Raw genomic sequence first — 16,267 nt, 5'->3', positions numbered from 1 at the left:
CATTATTTGTAATTTAATAAAAAAAACACGATTTTACATTTCAGATTTAAAAGCAACAATGCATTTTGCAAGAACCGCATTGTATTTAAAATTATAATCCTGTGGGAATTCGGAAAGGAATAAAATCTGTTTCGCCGCAATTTGTGTGTATTATCTGGTGTTCCAAGGCGTAAAATGACGGCTTAATATGAGTATCGGCGTACAAATTATAAGTCTGGTGAATAATATACCCGGAATAATAATAGGTGAGGAGGTAAAAAGGTAAAGGTCTGTTCAGACGGACCACAACCACATCGCAGTGACAAGAAGTCACCGGGCTGTAAAAAATAATATTAAGTAGGTATTTTGATTGAAGTTGGTAATGGATGGACGCTTAAAATTCCTTGGAAACTATTTGTTTATCTGGGATAAAAAGTAAGCTATATCTGTGTATCAAATTTCGTCAAAAACAGACCGAAATCGGGCTGAAATGGCATGCAGATGGCTATTATGACCTAGGCATCCGCTAAGAGAGGGTTTTTGAAAATTCAAGTGAAATAGAGGTTTGAAATTTGTGTAGTCCACGTGGACGAAGTCGCGATATGCTTATGCTAGTTGAAGGATAACTTCTTAGGCGCGACTTCAGGGGTTGCGTAAGAGTAAATAAAATATTTTTTTTCGAACGGAAATAACGCTCCTTCGTCATTTCCGCCGAAAGTGATCGCTAAACAGACCAGCTGTTTTGAGGTTTCTATTTTATCGGGGTGTTGGTGGTTAATTCCATCGATTAAAAACTCTTTTTTAACTCTATTTATTACATGCCATTGAAAAATAAAAATTTTGCCGAGTCGTTTTCATAAACGAAATCCCACACGCGTACATAGATAGGTACTATTTTTTTTCTTTAACGGTAAATTTGTGCTTGACTACAAAAAAATAGTAAACGATGATACAGCCTAAAGTGGAACGCGCTTGCCTAGTTAGATGATGTAGCGAAATTGTTCCGCTGTTTTGTGGTTGTGGTGGTGCGTTGTGGCACGTCTGAAAAGACCTTTAGGGTTGGTAACTTATACCAAAATAATACATCGATCCCATTGCCAACCAACGACATCAAAAATTACAATTATCTCATACCCACCATAATCATACATATTCTGTGCCATAATATTGTTACGAAATTAAATATTGCTTACTTATATTTTGAACTCAATAAAAAATTCACACTATTTATTTACATAGGTATACTGCATATATTGGTACTGATTCTGAGTACAACTAAATTTTAGAGTATTCACATCCTCTTCTTACTAATATAATATGAAAAGGAGTGTGTGTGGTTGTTTGACAGTTTTAAATTTAATTTAGAGCCGTCAAACGTCGTGACTTAAGCTGCCACTGCAAAATCAGGAATTTTGACGGCTCTAAATTAATTAAATTTGTAGCGTGTACTATAATTAGTCTTTAAATTTAAAATTCATGTTCTGTCCTTTTTAGCAATAATAAAAAGAAAAAGATGCAGATACTCTAAATTTAGTTTGGAGAAAGACAACAGAATCGGCGCCAATTGTACCTTAACACACACAAACACGACGTGTACCTACAAAAAGTACTGTACTCATCTATGGAAAAATTCCATTTAGCATCGCATACCTACCAGCCACCTGGTAGTGTGACGTGAAATATTGCTGACTTTACTTTCTATTTGTAACGAATGATTCGGTAGAATATTGTAACTAAAATTTATACAGACACATACAAGCATCGGTGGTTCAGTGGTAGAATGCTCGCCTGCCACGCGGGCGGCCCGGGTTCGATTCCCGGCCGATGCAAGCCTTTTTATTTCAAAATATTTTTTTGCGAAAATATTGCAATAAAACTTAAAGCTACGCGTGGAATGATGCCAAGAATACTGGCTGCATTTCTGCGCTTGACAGCAAGGCTGATCCGTTGCGCAAAAAATGCGCCATTAATCGCGGTGAAATGTCTCGTAATTTTTTTTTGCACTAAGACTCCATGGCGCCATTGTCTCCACGGCAAACGGAACAAAAATGTAACTCTCGATAAGAGACGCATACTTGCGCCGCTTGCCGTTTTCAACCATTTCTGCTGCGGCTCCCGGTCTTGATGCTGTCTCCCTGATATGACACGGGGCCAATGTGTCAACTCACGTTGCGTCCCACATTAGCGTATTTAATTTTAAATAACTGTTATACATAATTTATCAAACTATCATAAGCATCGGTGGTTCAGTGGTAGAATGCTCGCCTGCCACGCGGGCGGCCCGGGTTCGATTCCCGGCCGATGCAAAGTTTTTTTTTCGGCTAATATAACTTTTTTTAGTTTGACTTGTATATTTCTAGTCACAACTCTCGTAGCTAGTAGCTAAATAATAATTTTACTTAGGTATTTGACCGTCACGATCAAAATATAATTAATTATGTTTGTGCATTAAAACCTATTACCACGGTAATATAATATTATATATAGATAACTAGCTTATGCTCACGACTTCGTCCGCGTGGACTATACAAATTTCAAACCCCTATTTCACCCCCTTAGGGGTTGAATTAACAAAAATCCTTTCTTAGCGGATGCCTACGTCATAATAGCTATCTGCATGCCAAATTTCAGCCCGATCCGTCCAGTAGTTTGAGCTGTAAGTTGATAGATCAGTCAGTCAGTCAGTCAGTCAGTCAGTCACCTTTTCCTTTTATATATTTAAACATTTGCAGTGGTAGATGCATCCGACGATTCGAAAGTACTTGTAAAAGTTTATTTGAATAAAAAATATTTTTATTTTATTTTATTTTATTTTAAAGATATTACCGTTCTATACCATATTGGTGCATGAAAAGATTTGACAGAGAACAGGGAACGTGGATCTGTAATTAGATTAGAACCTGGTTAAATACGAGTAAACTAATAGGCACATGTTAAAAAAATAAAAATTTGAAATAAAAAGGCGTTGCATCGGCCGGGAATCGAACCCGGGCCGCCCGCGTGGCAGGCGAGCATTCTACCACTGAACCACCGATGCTTATGATAGTTTGGTAAATTATGTACCTATTGTAACATTTCAACAGAATCCACGGACTCTCTTGCCAAAGGAGCTCTGGTAGGCTGTTTAGGCATGGCTCTCTAAACGACACGATCAAAAGGCCTCTTGCCACCATAGATATTCCTGCGCTCATTGAGCCGGCAGGGATTAGTCAGGATGATGGCAAGAGACCTGATGGATTGACCCTGGTTCCCTGGGAACGGGGACGGGCGCTAATGTGGGACGCAACTTTCGTTGACACATTGGCCCTGAGTCATATCAGGGAGACAGCAAGACCGGGAGCCGCAGCAGAAACAGCTGAAAACGGCAAGCGGCGCAAGTATGCCTCTCTTATCGAGAGTTACATTTTTGTTCCGTTTGCCGTGGAGACCCTGGGGCCATGGAGTCTTAGTGCAAAAAAGCCTCATCTGGAGACAAAAAGGCTGGCTCATTTTTTGCGCAACGGATCAGCCTAGCTGTCCAGCGCGGAAATGCAGAATTCTTGGCACCATTCCACGCGTAGCTTTAATTAATTAAAAAGATTTTATTTTATTTATTATTTAATATTTTATTGTAATATTATCGCAAATAAAATATTTTGAAATAAAAAGGGCTTGCATCGGCCGGGAATCGAACCCGGGCCGCCCGCGTGGCAGGCGAGCATTCTACCACTGAACCACCGATGCTTATGACAGTTTGGTAAATTATGTATTGTAACAGATTATTTAAAATTAAATACGCTAAAAAAAAATTAAATAAAAAAGGTGTTGCATCGGCCGGGAATCGAACCCGGGCCGCCCGCGTGGCAGGCGAGCATTCTACCACTGAACCACCGATGCTTATGATAGAGTTGATAAATTATGTATAGTAATAACGGATATTTAAATACCTTCACCTATGAAGAGAAAGCAAAGTTTGACGTCAAAGATGTACGTGACGAACGTGACCTATAGTCCGCAACTGGTTGAGATGGCAATTGGGGTATGAGGCAGGGGGACGTCCCGCACACCCGCACAACACCCGCGCTCGCCCGCACCGGGCTAGCGCGAGGGCTATGCGGGTGTGCGGGACGTCCGCCGTACGTCCGTACGTAGGTGAACCGTACTTTTGACATGACAGTTATCACATAGAGTTAAAATGGCGCGTGAGAACTCATTTTGTACTGACTATACTGCCTACATCGAATTATTACGCTAAAGGTATGATTCCGTACCACGCTGCACGCAGCAGCGTTGCCGCAACAGTGCTGTCACCAGCTGTTACAGTCCTGTCGCGGCACTACTGCACCCGTAGTACAAGATTTTACGTCTCACCAAACCAAACCAAATTCGAGAGTCGAAATACTTCCGCGTTACAGTAAAATGGACCTAAACAGCCTTGAATTGAAGTCAAATATTCAATGCCACTGATTTTAATTTCGTAATGTTTCCGCTTGGAGCGCTGGCTGTAGAAGTGTAGACAAACTTGAGCTTTAAAACAAGGCTTTTAAGATCCAGTTTACTGTAACGCGGAAGTATTTCGACTCTCGAATTTGGTTTGGTTTGGTGAGACGTAAAATCTTGTACTACGGTTACTGGTCCCCATACAATCTCTATAAGCTTATATGACATTACATTCCGAGCTAGGCAGCAACGTCGCGGCAGCAATGTAGCAGAACATTGCTGCCTAGCTCGGAATGTAAGCTATAGAGATTGTAGCTTATAGAGATTGTATGGGGACCAGTAGTGCCGCGACAGGACTGTGACAGCTGGTGACAGCACTGTTGCGGCAGCGCTGCTGCGTGCAGCGTGGTTCGGAATCATACCTTAATCCGATGGCTGCCTACCATTTTCATATTCAATCTGCAAACCATTAAACCTTGCTAAGCGATGAAACAACTCTTAAGGTATAGAATTACTTCATTATTTGAAACCGTTAATAATAATTAGTAAGCACAATGCGTGGGCATGTATTATGTTAACTAATTAATTACAGTGTATTAATTATTGAGTATCCATTTCAGATATTAATCAGGTTTTCATATTAAGTAATCGCTTAACTCACTCAGTCACGCAGAGATATGCTTGGAGATTCTCTACGTGATCAAATCGGGAATGAGGAAATCCGTAACAAAACCAGAGTAACCGAAATATCTCAACGGCTTGCTAAGCTGAAGTGGCAATGGGCAAAAGCACATAGAAAATGCAATAGAGGATGACCCCATCGTCCCAAGGTGCTAGAATGGCGACCTCGCACGGGAAGCGTTGGAAGACCTCACTAGATGGACTAATCGACATCAAACAAGTCGCAGGAAGCAGCTGGATTCAGGCGGCGCAAGAGACCTACGTCCAGCAGTGGACGTGTATCAGTTGGCGATGACGATGATGATTTGAAGTAGGTACACAATATCAAAATTATTTAAGTCTTTTCAGTTATTTTTGAAGTCGGTTCACTTTTTTAATCAATAAAATTAAATATAAATATATAAAAGGAAAACGTGACTGACTGACTGACTGACTGACTGACTGATCTATCAACGCACAGCTCAAACTACTGGACCGATCGGGCTGTTTGGCATGAAGATAGCTATTATGATATAGACATCCACTAAGAAAGGATTTTTGAAAATACAACTCCTAAGGGGGTAAAATAGGGGTTTGAAATTTGTATAGTCCACGCGAACGAAGTCGCGTTAGTAAAATTAAAATAGCTCAACTCATCCAATCCTTTCCCTCCACACGACCTCCGTTCGTAGGGTTCCGTACCCGAAGGGTGCCAACGGGACCCTATTATTAATAATAGACCCTATTATTAATAAAAGCCTCCGCTGTCCGTCCACCCGTCCGTCTGTTTGTCAGCGGGCTGTATCTCGTTAGGTAGGTCTTATAGCAGACATTCGGGAAAAAATCTGAAAACCGGGAATTTGTGGTTACATCACACAAAAAAAATTAAATTATGGTCATGAACTAGTAATTAGTGTTTACAATTTTCGAAATAAGATAACTATATCAAGTGAGGTATCATATAAAAGGTCTTTACCTGTGCATTCTGAAACTATTTTTTATTTATTTTTATGCATCATAGTTTTAGGCCGGTTTTTTCCTTTTTACGGAACTATAAAAAGGCTTATTAAGAAACCATTACACAACCGATGGTACCTGCCACGGCTATAACCTATAACCGTAAACAGCTTTTACCTTAATATAGCAATGAAACGCGTTTTATTATCTGCGCTGGATTCTAGAACCGTTTAAAGGCAGACCGAGCTATTTGTCGGGTCATAAAATCTAGGCATTAAGATGGGTCTGGATTCTAGACTATAGCGTGAAACGTAACGATCATATCTGCTTTAGACTGTGTCTGTGACATCAATCAGCATCCTGCATCGTCATCATGATCAACCCATCGCCGGCTCACTACAGAGCACGGGTCTCCTCTCAGAGTGAGAAGGGTTTTGGCCATAGTCTACCACGCTGGCCATATGCGGATTGATAGACTTCACACACCTTTGAGAACATTATAAAGAACTCTCAGGTATGCAGGTTTCGTCACGATGTTTTCCTTCACCGTTAAAGCAAGTAATATTTAATTAATCAAAACACACATAGCTCCGAAAAGTTAGAGGTGCGTGCCCGGGATCGAACCACCGACCTCCGATTAGAAGGTGGACGTCCTAACCACTAGGCTATCACAGTTTTTATTGTAATACTCTCTTTAAAAACAATTATAAAAATAAAATAATTAGATAATAAAATAGATAGAGCCTCAATAGCTCAACCGGTAAAGGAGTGGACTGAAAATCGAAAGGTCGCCGGTTCAAACCCCGCCATTGCACTATTGTCGTACCTACTCCTAGCACAAGCCTGACGCTTAGTTGGAGAGGAAAGGGGAATATTAGTCATTTAACATGGCTAATATTCTTTTTTTTTTTTAATTATAAAATTAAATTTTAAACAATTATTTAAAAAAAATTGAAGATAATTTAAGAATAATTTAAGATATTAAGAAGACTTTTAAACGTGATGAAATGTCATAAATTCCTGTATTAAACTCTAACTTCTGAAGTAATCTTCAGAAGTTACTAAACACTTGCACTTGAATGAAGTCACATTAATTAATTATTATTATCAGTAATAGGCTACTTGACTCATATCTAATTTCGTCCAATAAATGATTATTTATTATAGTATTTTGCTTAAGACAACGAAATATATCAATAACAATTATTAAAAACGCAGGATGGATATATAAATCCAATTTTAAAAAATACAGTTTTTATTTTTATTTGAAACGCAGAAAACGCTGTCAGCCATGATGTGACGTCATTAAATATGTAAACAAAGAAATGTCATCTCTATGTCACGTGTGGACTAACGTAGTATCCATATATATAAATTTAAAGTCCTGACTGACTAACTTATATATCAACGCACAGCCTATACATCTAAACAACTGGTCCTAGATACATGAAATTTGGTGGGTGTGTTCTTTGTAGGTAAAGAGAAGGTATCCACTAGGAAAGGATTTTTTGAAATTCCACCCCTGACTGGGTTAAATGGGGGTTTGAAATTTATGTAGTCCACGCGGGCGAAGTCACGAGCATAAGCTAGTTTTTATATATTTCTAAAAACTCATAGTAAACGTAAAAAATTATCGTTTTCTCTTTATAAATTGAATAAGTTATTAAGTAAGACTTACAACAAAGTGATCTTTGCAAAAATAAATTTGGGTTGCAGTCGTTAGTCATATAGGATCGCGTGTTACGTATATTTATTTCACTGGGCACTCTAATCCACAACTTTCCTGTGGTCTTTATCGATGCGATTTTACATTCTCGGATGATACAATAACGATAATTACTATATTTTTCATGTAAAATATAAAATATAAAAGTATAGAAGTCATGTTTATTAAACTTTGGGAGGTTATGCTGTTGTTTACAAATGCATGACGTCAGAGTACAGATAATCTATCGGCCAAACATGGCCGACAGTGTTTTCACGTGTCTAAGAAAAATATATTTTTAAATTAAAGTTTTACGGTTTTTAGGGCGCAAAAAAATATAGTGTTAATTTTTTTGATCTAAAAGGACAAATATTAACCATTTAAGACCTACTTAAAAAAAGAGTCAACTAGCCAATTATTCTAGTAGGTACCGTACCTATTCCACTTTTTAATAAGCCTTACTCACAACGTTGAATGAGAAGCTGGAAGAAACCTCTATTTAGAGATAAGCCTCTATTTTGACGACCTCCCTGGCGCAGTGGTGAGCGCTGTGGTCTTAATAGTGGGAGGTCCCGGGTTCGATTCCTGGCAGGGGTTTGGAATTTTATAATTTCTAAATTTCTGGTCTGGTCTGGTGGGTGGCTTCGGCCGTGGCTAGTTACCACCCTACCAGCAAAAGCCGTGCCGCCAAGCGATTTAGCGTTCCGGTACAATGCCGTGTAGAAACCAAAGGGGTATGGGTTTAATAAAAACTGCCATACCCCTTCCAGGTTAGCCCGCTATCATCTTAGACTGCATCATCACTTACCACCAGGTGAGATTGCAGTCAAGGGCTAACTTGTATCTGAATTAAAAAAAAAAAAAAAAAAGCATTTCTAATGTAACTTAATTTATTTCTACTGTGTAACTACATTTTCGATACATGAAAAATAAAAATAAAATGAAAATAAAAAGCAGTGCCCATAATATTATAACTTCAAAGCTACCAACATAATTCTAATAGAGCTAATGCAACGGCTACGCGTTAGTGGGATTATTACATTTACACAGCCATTCCAGAAGATAATTCTAGAAGAGTTAACCGTGTTGGGGGGGTTGTTTATTCCTATAATAATTCAGCAGTCACTAAACAGTCCGTATTAACATTCAGTGCGCTTAGTACGAGTTGGTAAAGCTTATACTATATGAGCTAACTTGTACTAAGGCCATTACGAGTTACAGTTACATTTCGAGTTTGGAAACACTGTAACGTCAGAGTAAAATATTATAACGAATAGTTGTTATTGCAAAGTCCTTTATTGAGTAGGTACCTATTAGTTGTATTTAACACAATTTTCACTAGGGGTGTTGGCTATAGATTTATGGACGGCCCAATGGAATCTTAAAATATTATATTTGATTTATTTCATGACATCCTGTCTTTGTCTACTACCTTGGCATGGTCCCATGAGAGTTGCACTTACCTATAAGTCAAAATTCAAGATTTTCTAAACAATCCTCCGATTTATTCTATGAATTTTCTGTCTAACACAATTAGTGTAGGAATGAAGACTTGTAAGAAAGATACCACCATCTACCAAAGTAGGTACAAGAATATGAGACGGAGCACGATGGCGAGCATATTTTACGAAAGAGAGATACTCGAAATCTATCAACGTTATCGAGATATGTAATCTCGTGCTAGGTGTAAGTACTGAGCGCCCGCGGAAGGAATGTCTCTGAGTATATCTCCGTGACATCTTGATTTAATATTCGCCTTAACTTCATGCTATGGGACACGTAATGGGTAGATATGTAAACTAAGATTTAAGATAAATCTAAGAGCGTCTTGAAATCATTATAATCTCGAGTCTTCTTCAACGTCTTAACCTCTATCTATAAATGTTTTTTTTTAAATTCACTGTAGTGACTTTAACGTGATCTATCGACCATGGAAAGCGAGTCGAAATCTATCTACGTTATCGTGATATGTAAACTCGTGCTAAGTGTAAGTACTGAGCGCCCGCGGAAGGAATGTCTCTGAGTATATCTCCGTGACATCTTGATTTACATTGCATTACCGCCGCCGACCGCCCCCTTGCCTTCATAATATTATGTGACACGTAATGGGAAGATATGTAGGGTAAGAGTCAAGATAAATCTAAAAGTGTTTTGAATCTATTATTATCTTAAGTTTTCTCTTTAGCCAACATTATCCCTATCTCAAATAGGAGGCCGACGTCTAGAGTATCTATGAGCGCTTTGATAGGTCCATTGTACTCCAACGTTTTAGTGTTTCGTTAACTCGAAATCTATCTACGTTATCGTGATATGTAAACTCGTGCTAAGTGTAAGTACTGAGCACCCGCGGAAGGAATGTCTCTGAGTATATCTCTGTGACATCTTGATTTACATTGCATTACCGTCGCCGACCGACGCGTACTGTTGCTCAAAACTTGCGATGAATATTCGCCTTGCTTTCATATGCGACACGATGATGAACACATAAAATAATATACCTAATACTACTTACTAGATGATGCCCGCGACTTCGTCCGCGTGGATTTCGGTTTTTGTAAATCCCGTGGGAACTCTTTGATTTTCCGGGATAAAGAGTCTATGTCCTTCCCCGGGATGTAAGCTATCGCTGTACCAAATTTCATCAAAATCGGTTGAACCGATGGGCCGTGAAAAGCTAGCAGACAGACAGACATATTTTTATTTTTTATTTATTTTTATTATTCATGTACCAAAAATTGTAGTTACAAAGTAATAATAAATTAAGTTACATTGGAAATGCTTATCTCCAAACAGAGATTTCTTCCAGCTTCCCATTCAAGGTTGTGAGTAAGGCGTATCAAGAAGTGGAATAGGTATCTAAATATATAAAAGGAAAAGGTGACTGACTGACTGACTGACTGACTGACTGACTGATCTATCAACGCACAGCTCAAACCACTGGACGGATCGGGCTCAAATTTGGCATGCAGATAGCTATTATGACGTAGGCATCCGCTAAGAAAGGATTTTTGAAAATTCAACCCCTAAGGGGGTGAAAAAGGGGTTTGAAATTTGTGTAGTCCACGCGGACGAAGTCGCGAGCATAAGCTAGTAGGACATATAGACAGACACACTTCCGCATTTATAATATTAGTATGGAAGTATGGATGTGCGTATTGTAGAGTATTCTAATGTATCCCGGCCATTATCTCAAACTTTTCAAAGTTATATACGTTTTAAGCAATTAATTATTATCACTTGCTGTGATTGTTAAGATCGTGACGAAACTTGCATGTCTGAGAGTTCTCCATAATGTTCTTAAAGGTGTGTGAAGTTTGCCGATCCGCGCTTGCCCAGTGTGGTGGACTATGGCCCAAACCCAACTCATTATAATTGGATCAGCAGATGATGAAAGAGATTTTATCTTTATGTGCATGGATTTGATCTCAAAAAGCATGATAAACTTAGCGACTTTTTTGGCAGCTGTTTTGGCTTCACAAATTTGCGAGTGGCTTAGACCGTTACAAAAGAAACTCCACCGCAATAAAGAAAGGGAATTAGACACAATTTTCTCAATCACCAGTCGTCACGTCAGTCTTCCATGATTATGCTAAACACTCATAACCGAGTTAAAAGTCGGACTGTGACGCCATTTTGCGCTGGAAACGTGTTTGACGCCTAATTTCATTATTATATTGCGACAATTGAGTTTCGCGCCGGAGAGTTTTTGGACGCAATTCGATTATATTTTTCCTGACGGTTTTTAATTTGATTCCCCTTAATGTTTCGTTAACATTTTTTTAAATTCTAATTTCTAACCTTTATAACATGCTTAGCTTTTATTATGTTGTTCAGCGAAATTTTTATTTAACTTTTTTGTTGTGAGATAGCCTTGCTATGCTCTTTTTCAAATGCCTATTAGACGAACGTCTGGGTACAAAGACTAGTAACTATTCGTCTAATAGACCTTCAAAAAAGAGCTGGTGTATGTGGGCGTGTTTGCTTTATAAAATTGCCAGCTGATGCCCGAGGCATCGTTCCTTAGGATATAGGTTTTTTAATATTTCGTGGGAGCTCTTAAAATTAGCCCTTGTGTTCACTTAGGGTATAATCTATCTCCATTCTAAATTTCAGCCAAATCCATCTTATAGTTTTTGCGGGAAAGAATAACTAACATAGACACATACAGACAAACTTTCGCCTTTATAATATTAGTGTGATTATTTCTGTTCACATAAATTGTGTTATGAAAACACTTTCACTTTTGTTATAGCTTCAGTGATGTTTAAATGCGGGGTACTTTAGCAAATTATGAAGAAAACGACTTTTTGAACCCCCGACCTCCGATTAGAAGTCGAACGTCCTAACCACTTGCTATCACAGCTAAGTACCTTCTTAAGTTGTTTTAATTTATGGTAATACTTATGTTGGAATAATATCCCACCTCCAATAAGGAATTTAAAAAGCAAGTTTTCATTCAAAACTAAATTTTAAAAAATCCTTTTGGATAAACAGGTAGAATTTCAGGATCATGTGGCGGAGTACTCCTTTTTGTAACATGATTTAGGTTACATAATGGGTATACCTTATGCATGTGCATAGATGTGTCCAATTATATATAATTAAGTATTATATGTGTGAATTTATATATATTATTAATAGATAGAATAGATAGATTAGATATGTATAATTAAAATAATTTCGTGGCACCACCCGAATCAGGGTTCATACGGAAAACCAGCGCTGTTTGTTTTTGTACTTGTGCAAGACATATATGGCATTTATGCTGAGTACGGACCTTTTTTTCGGGTTGTGCCACACATGACATACTTTATTCCGGCGCTTCTTCTACTTGAGGTCTTTTTTTTATTTTATTTTATTCGTTTATTTGCAATCAACAGCGATACATACAATATAATTTTACATAATAACAGACAAGGCCAAATAGGATTACAATTATTTACAGATTACTTAAATAGATATTAATTATAAATTTATAACAGTACGTTTGATAATTTAAACAAGCTTTACAATAATATAATAATATGAAAATATAAAAGTCAATTAACTAGTAAAAATACCTAGTAGGTGATTCACAACATATGTATGTGTGTGTGTATGTGTGTCTGTGTGTGTGGGTGTGTGTTTGTGTGTGTGAGAGAGAGAATACGTGAGAGAGTATGCGTGAGTGCTTGATTGTGCGGATTATGCGGATTTATGTACTATTATAGATAATAGTACCTATAATTATTACATTAGACAGGTGGAAAAGGTCGAAGTCTGAGTAAATTTTATTATAGGTTCGCGCCTGGCGTAAAATTACTTTTGACTTTACTATTCAAGTAAGTATTAGAGGCGCCGGGATAACCTAACTGGTAATGTGTGGTACAGCTTTAAAAATAAACGTTTATTCTTTCTTTCTTCTAAATTAAAAGTAACAGGTTTTTGTTTTTACTTCTTTAAACTTACTGCTACATAACCACCCATTGAATAAGTACTACTACTTGGCTATAACAATCTTTCTCGTTAGATGGATTCAAAAATCAAAATCAAAATCTATTTATTTGTTTTTGATTGAAAGATAGATTAATTGATACTCATAACTCATAAAACATTCAGCATTTTACCCCTACCATAGTCACTCGTGGTTTCAGGCACTTGATATATAACTTCCCCGTTGCTTTAATAAGCCATTTTCATGACATGATTAGGGATATCTCATTTTTACATCACATTAGAGGGTTGCCGATGACTTTTATCACATTTACCAAAGGGCGGGCTAGAAATAAATTATGTGGGTTGAGTTCTGAATTAGAAAATGCGCATACAACTCTTGTTTTCTTGGGCAGGTGAGCTCGCACTGCAAAAATTCACCGCACGATTTTTCTCGCAGAATTCTGAGTGGAAAATTGTATGAAGTCAGAAGAACACTCGAAAAAACCGCCCGAAAATAATCTACAACAAAATCTGTATTTTACTGCAGAATAAATACTTGTATCTGAATTTTAAAAAAAATCTGTATTATTGTATTATTTATACATTCGTTGTGATAGCCTAGTGGTAGGACGTCCGCCTTCTAATCGGAGGTCGGGGGTTCGATCCCGGGCACGCACCTCTAACTTTTCGGAGTTGTGTGAGTTTAAAGTAGGTAATTAAATATCAATTGCTTTAACGATGAAGGAAAAAATCGTATACCTACATGCCTCGAGTTCTCCATAATGTGTGTAAAGTCTGCCAATCCGCACTTGGCCAGCATGGTAGACTATGGCCAAAACCCTTCTGAAAGTGTGTTTGTTTGTTAGTTTATTGGTTCGTCCTTCAATCACGTCGCAACGGAGCAACGAATCGACGTGATTTTTTGCATGGATATATTTAAAGACCTGGAGAGTGACATAGGCTACTTTTTATTCCGGAAAATCAAAGAGTTCCCTCGGGATTTTTAAAAATCCAATTCTACGCGGACGAAGTAGCGGTCATCAGCTAGTAATGAATACTACAAAAGCCAAACAAAACCGTATACAGGATTTTTATTACCATCCGAGAATTGGAATCACGAAAACAATCATACCAGTTTACGACCAGTTACGACATAATTAACACTTTATTGTCTCGACAACAATGTTGATTAACGCCCTATTTGTTTTATTAGGTCACTCTGACATATTTAATAATTTTGTTGAAATAATAGTGTTTGTAATAGGATACTTTATAAATTCTGCTTGTTATTCTATTGCAAATGAGTGTTATATTTCATTATAAAATTCCAAAGTCAATTTTTTTTCTTCGACCTATGTTAGACCACAATAAATACTACAAAGGCCAAATGACACCGTACCTATGTACCTACAGGTCTTTTTATTGCCACCCGAGAATTGGAATCACGAAAACAATCATACCAGTTTACGACCAGTTACGACATAATTAACACTTTATTGTCTCGACAACAATGTTGATTAGTGCCCTATTTGTTTTATTAGGTCACTCTGATATATTTAATAATTGCGTTGAAATAATAGTGTTTGTAATAGGATACTTTATAAATTCTCCTTGGTATTCTATTGCAAATGAGTGTTATATTTCATTATAAAATTCCAAAGTCAATTTTTTTTCTTCGACCTATGTTTGTGTCTTGCTCATAGCCCGGTCAAAGACCACAATAAATACTACAAAGGCCAAATGACACCGTACCTATGTACCTACAGGTCTTTTTATTGCCACCCGAGAATTGGAATCACGAAAACAATCATACCAGTTTACGACCAGTTACGACATAATTAACACTTTATTGTCTCGACAACAATGTTGATTAACGCCCTATTTGTTTTATTAGCTCACTCTGACATATTTAATGATTGTGTTGAGGCTTTTTGATAAGATACGATAATAAATACAGATATTAAAATGTTTGTAATAGGATTCTTTATAAATTCTGCTTGTTATTCTTTTGCGAATGAGTGTAATATTTCAATGTATAAAAGAAAAAGGTGACTGACTGACTAACAGACTGACTGATCTATCAACGCACAGCTCAAACTACTGGACCGATCGGGCTGAAATTTGGCATGCAGATAGCTATTATGACGTAGGCATCCGCTAAGAAAGGATTTTGGAAAATTCAACCACTGGGGGGGGGAAATGGGGGTTTGAAATTTGTGTAGTCCACGCGGATGAAGTCGCGAGCATAAGCTAGTTAAATATATATCTATTTTCTGCTTCAACCTTAAACCTAAGCAATTATTACCAAAACACAAGCTAACCCGTCGCACGTACAAGATTAATGTAGTAACTGGTACAAGTTTATTAAGACGACATTATGTAATGTCCCCCATGGCATGGAGCTACTCCCATATTGTGTTATCACGACGATTTGACGCACCCACAGGACCACTACAGACGTGCGACAGTCGCTAATATACATACTATAAGCTCTGCTGCGTTTATGCACCCTCTAATTACAGCTATCTCCGCCACCGCTCCAAATTTTTCGTAAGTCCGTTTAGTCGCACGGTAGCGCGCTCCAGGTCACCCATACCGCGCACTTTGGCTGCGCTCAACGCGCTGCTGAAGGAGTCCCCTCGCTGTGACATATTTGCTGACAAATGGGCTGACCTCATGGGTCAGATCTTGCACTTTTGTGAAAATTCATAATTTTGCTTCTTAAAATTTATAATTTTTACAATTTTTGTAAGTATGTTTATGTTAGTTTGTACTCGTAGTTTAATTAGTGTAATTGGCTTTATTGTCAGACATGGACCCTAACCAGGGCCAACCTACACAAAATTCAAATATGCCAACGAAAAATTGAAAGGAGTAGCTCCTTTCTATTCTGTTTGTTCTGGTGGAGGCTTCAGCCATGTTTTGTTACCACCCTACCGGGAAATAGGCATCCGCTAAGAAAGGATTTTTGAAAATTCAACTCCTAAGGGGTTGAAATTGGGACTTGAAATTTGTGTAGTCCACGCGGACGAAGTCGCGAGCATCAGCTAGTTTGCAATACATCGTTACGTTTTACAAAATAAAGGATTTTTTATATTTTTTTCGCGTTTTTTAAGCTTTTTATATTGACCT

At 37.8% G+C, this 16,267-nt stretch overlaps 1 protein-coding gene and 5 non-coding genes across 6 annotated transcripts in view; 3 read left to right on the top strand and 3 right to left on the bottom strand.

The window, feature by feature from the left end:
• LOC117993128 (uncharacterized) overlaps positions 1-16,267 on the top strand; it is a 713,143-nt gene that overhangs the window by 35,919 nt on the left and 660,957 nt on the right. The window lies entirely within an intron of this gene.
• On the top strand, positions 1,738-1,808 carry TRNAG-GCC (transfer RNA glycine (anticodon GCC)). The gene has a single exon. It is a non-coding gene; the product is annotated as a tRNA-Gly (tRNA).
• TRNAG-GCC (transfer RNA glycine (anticodon GCC)) lies at positions 2,215-2,285 on the top strand. Its single transcript has one exon. It is a non-coding gene; the product is annotated as a tRNA-Gly (tRNA).
• Positions 2,946-3,016, bottom strand: TRNAG-GCC (transfer RNA glycine (anticodon GCC)). Its single transcript has one exon. It is a non-coding gene; the product is annotated as a tRNA-Gly (tRNA).
• TRNAG-GCC (transfer RNA glycine (anticodon GCC)) lies at positions 3,632-3,702 on the bottom strand. The gene has a single exon. It is a non-coding gene; the product is annotated as a tRNA-Gly (tRNA).
• Positions 3,785-3,855, bottom strand: TRNAG-GCC (transfer RNA glycine (anticodon GCC)). The gene has a single exon. It is a non-coding gene; the product is annotated as a tRNA-Gly (tRNA).

Source organism: Maniola hyperantus, chromosome 23 (assembly GCF_902806685.2).
Source record: "Maniola hyperantus chromosome 23, iAphHyp1.2, whole genome shotgun sequence".
Classification (NCBI taxonomy): Eukaryota; Metazoa; Arthropoda; class Insecta; order Lepidoptera; family Nymphalidae; genus Maniola; species Maniola hyperantus.
This window is presented reverse-complemented; position numbering and strand designations above follow the sequence as displayed.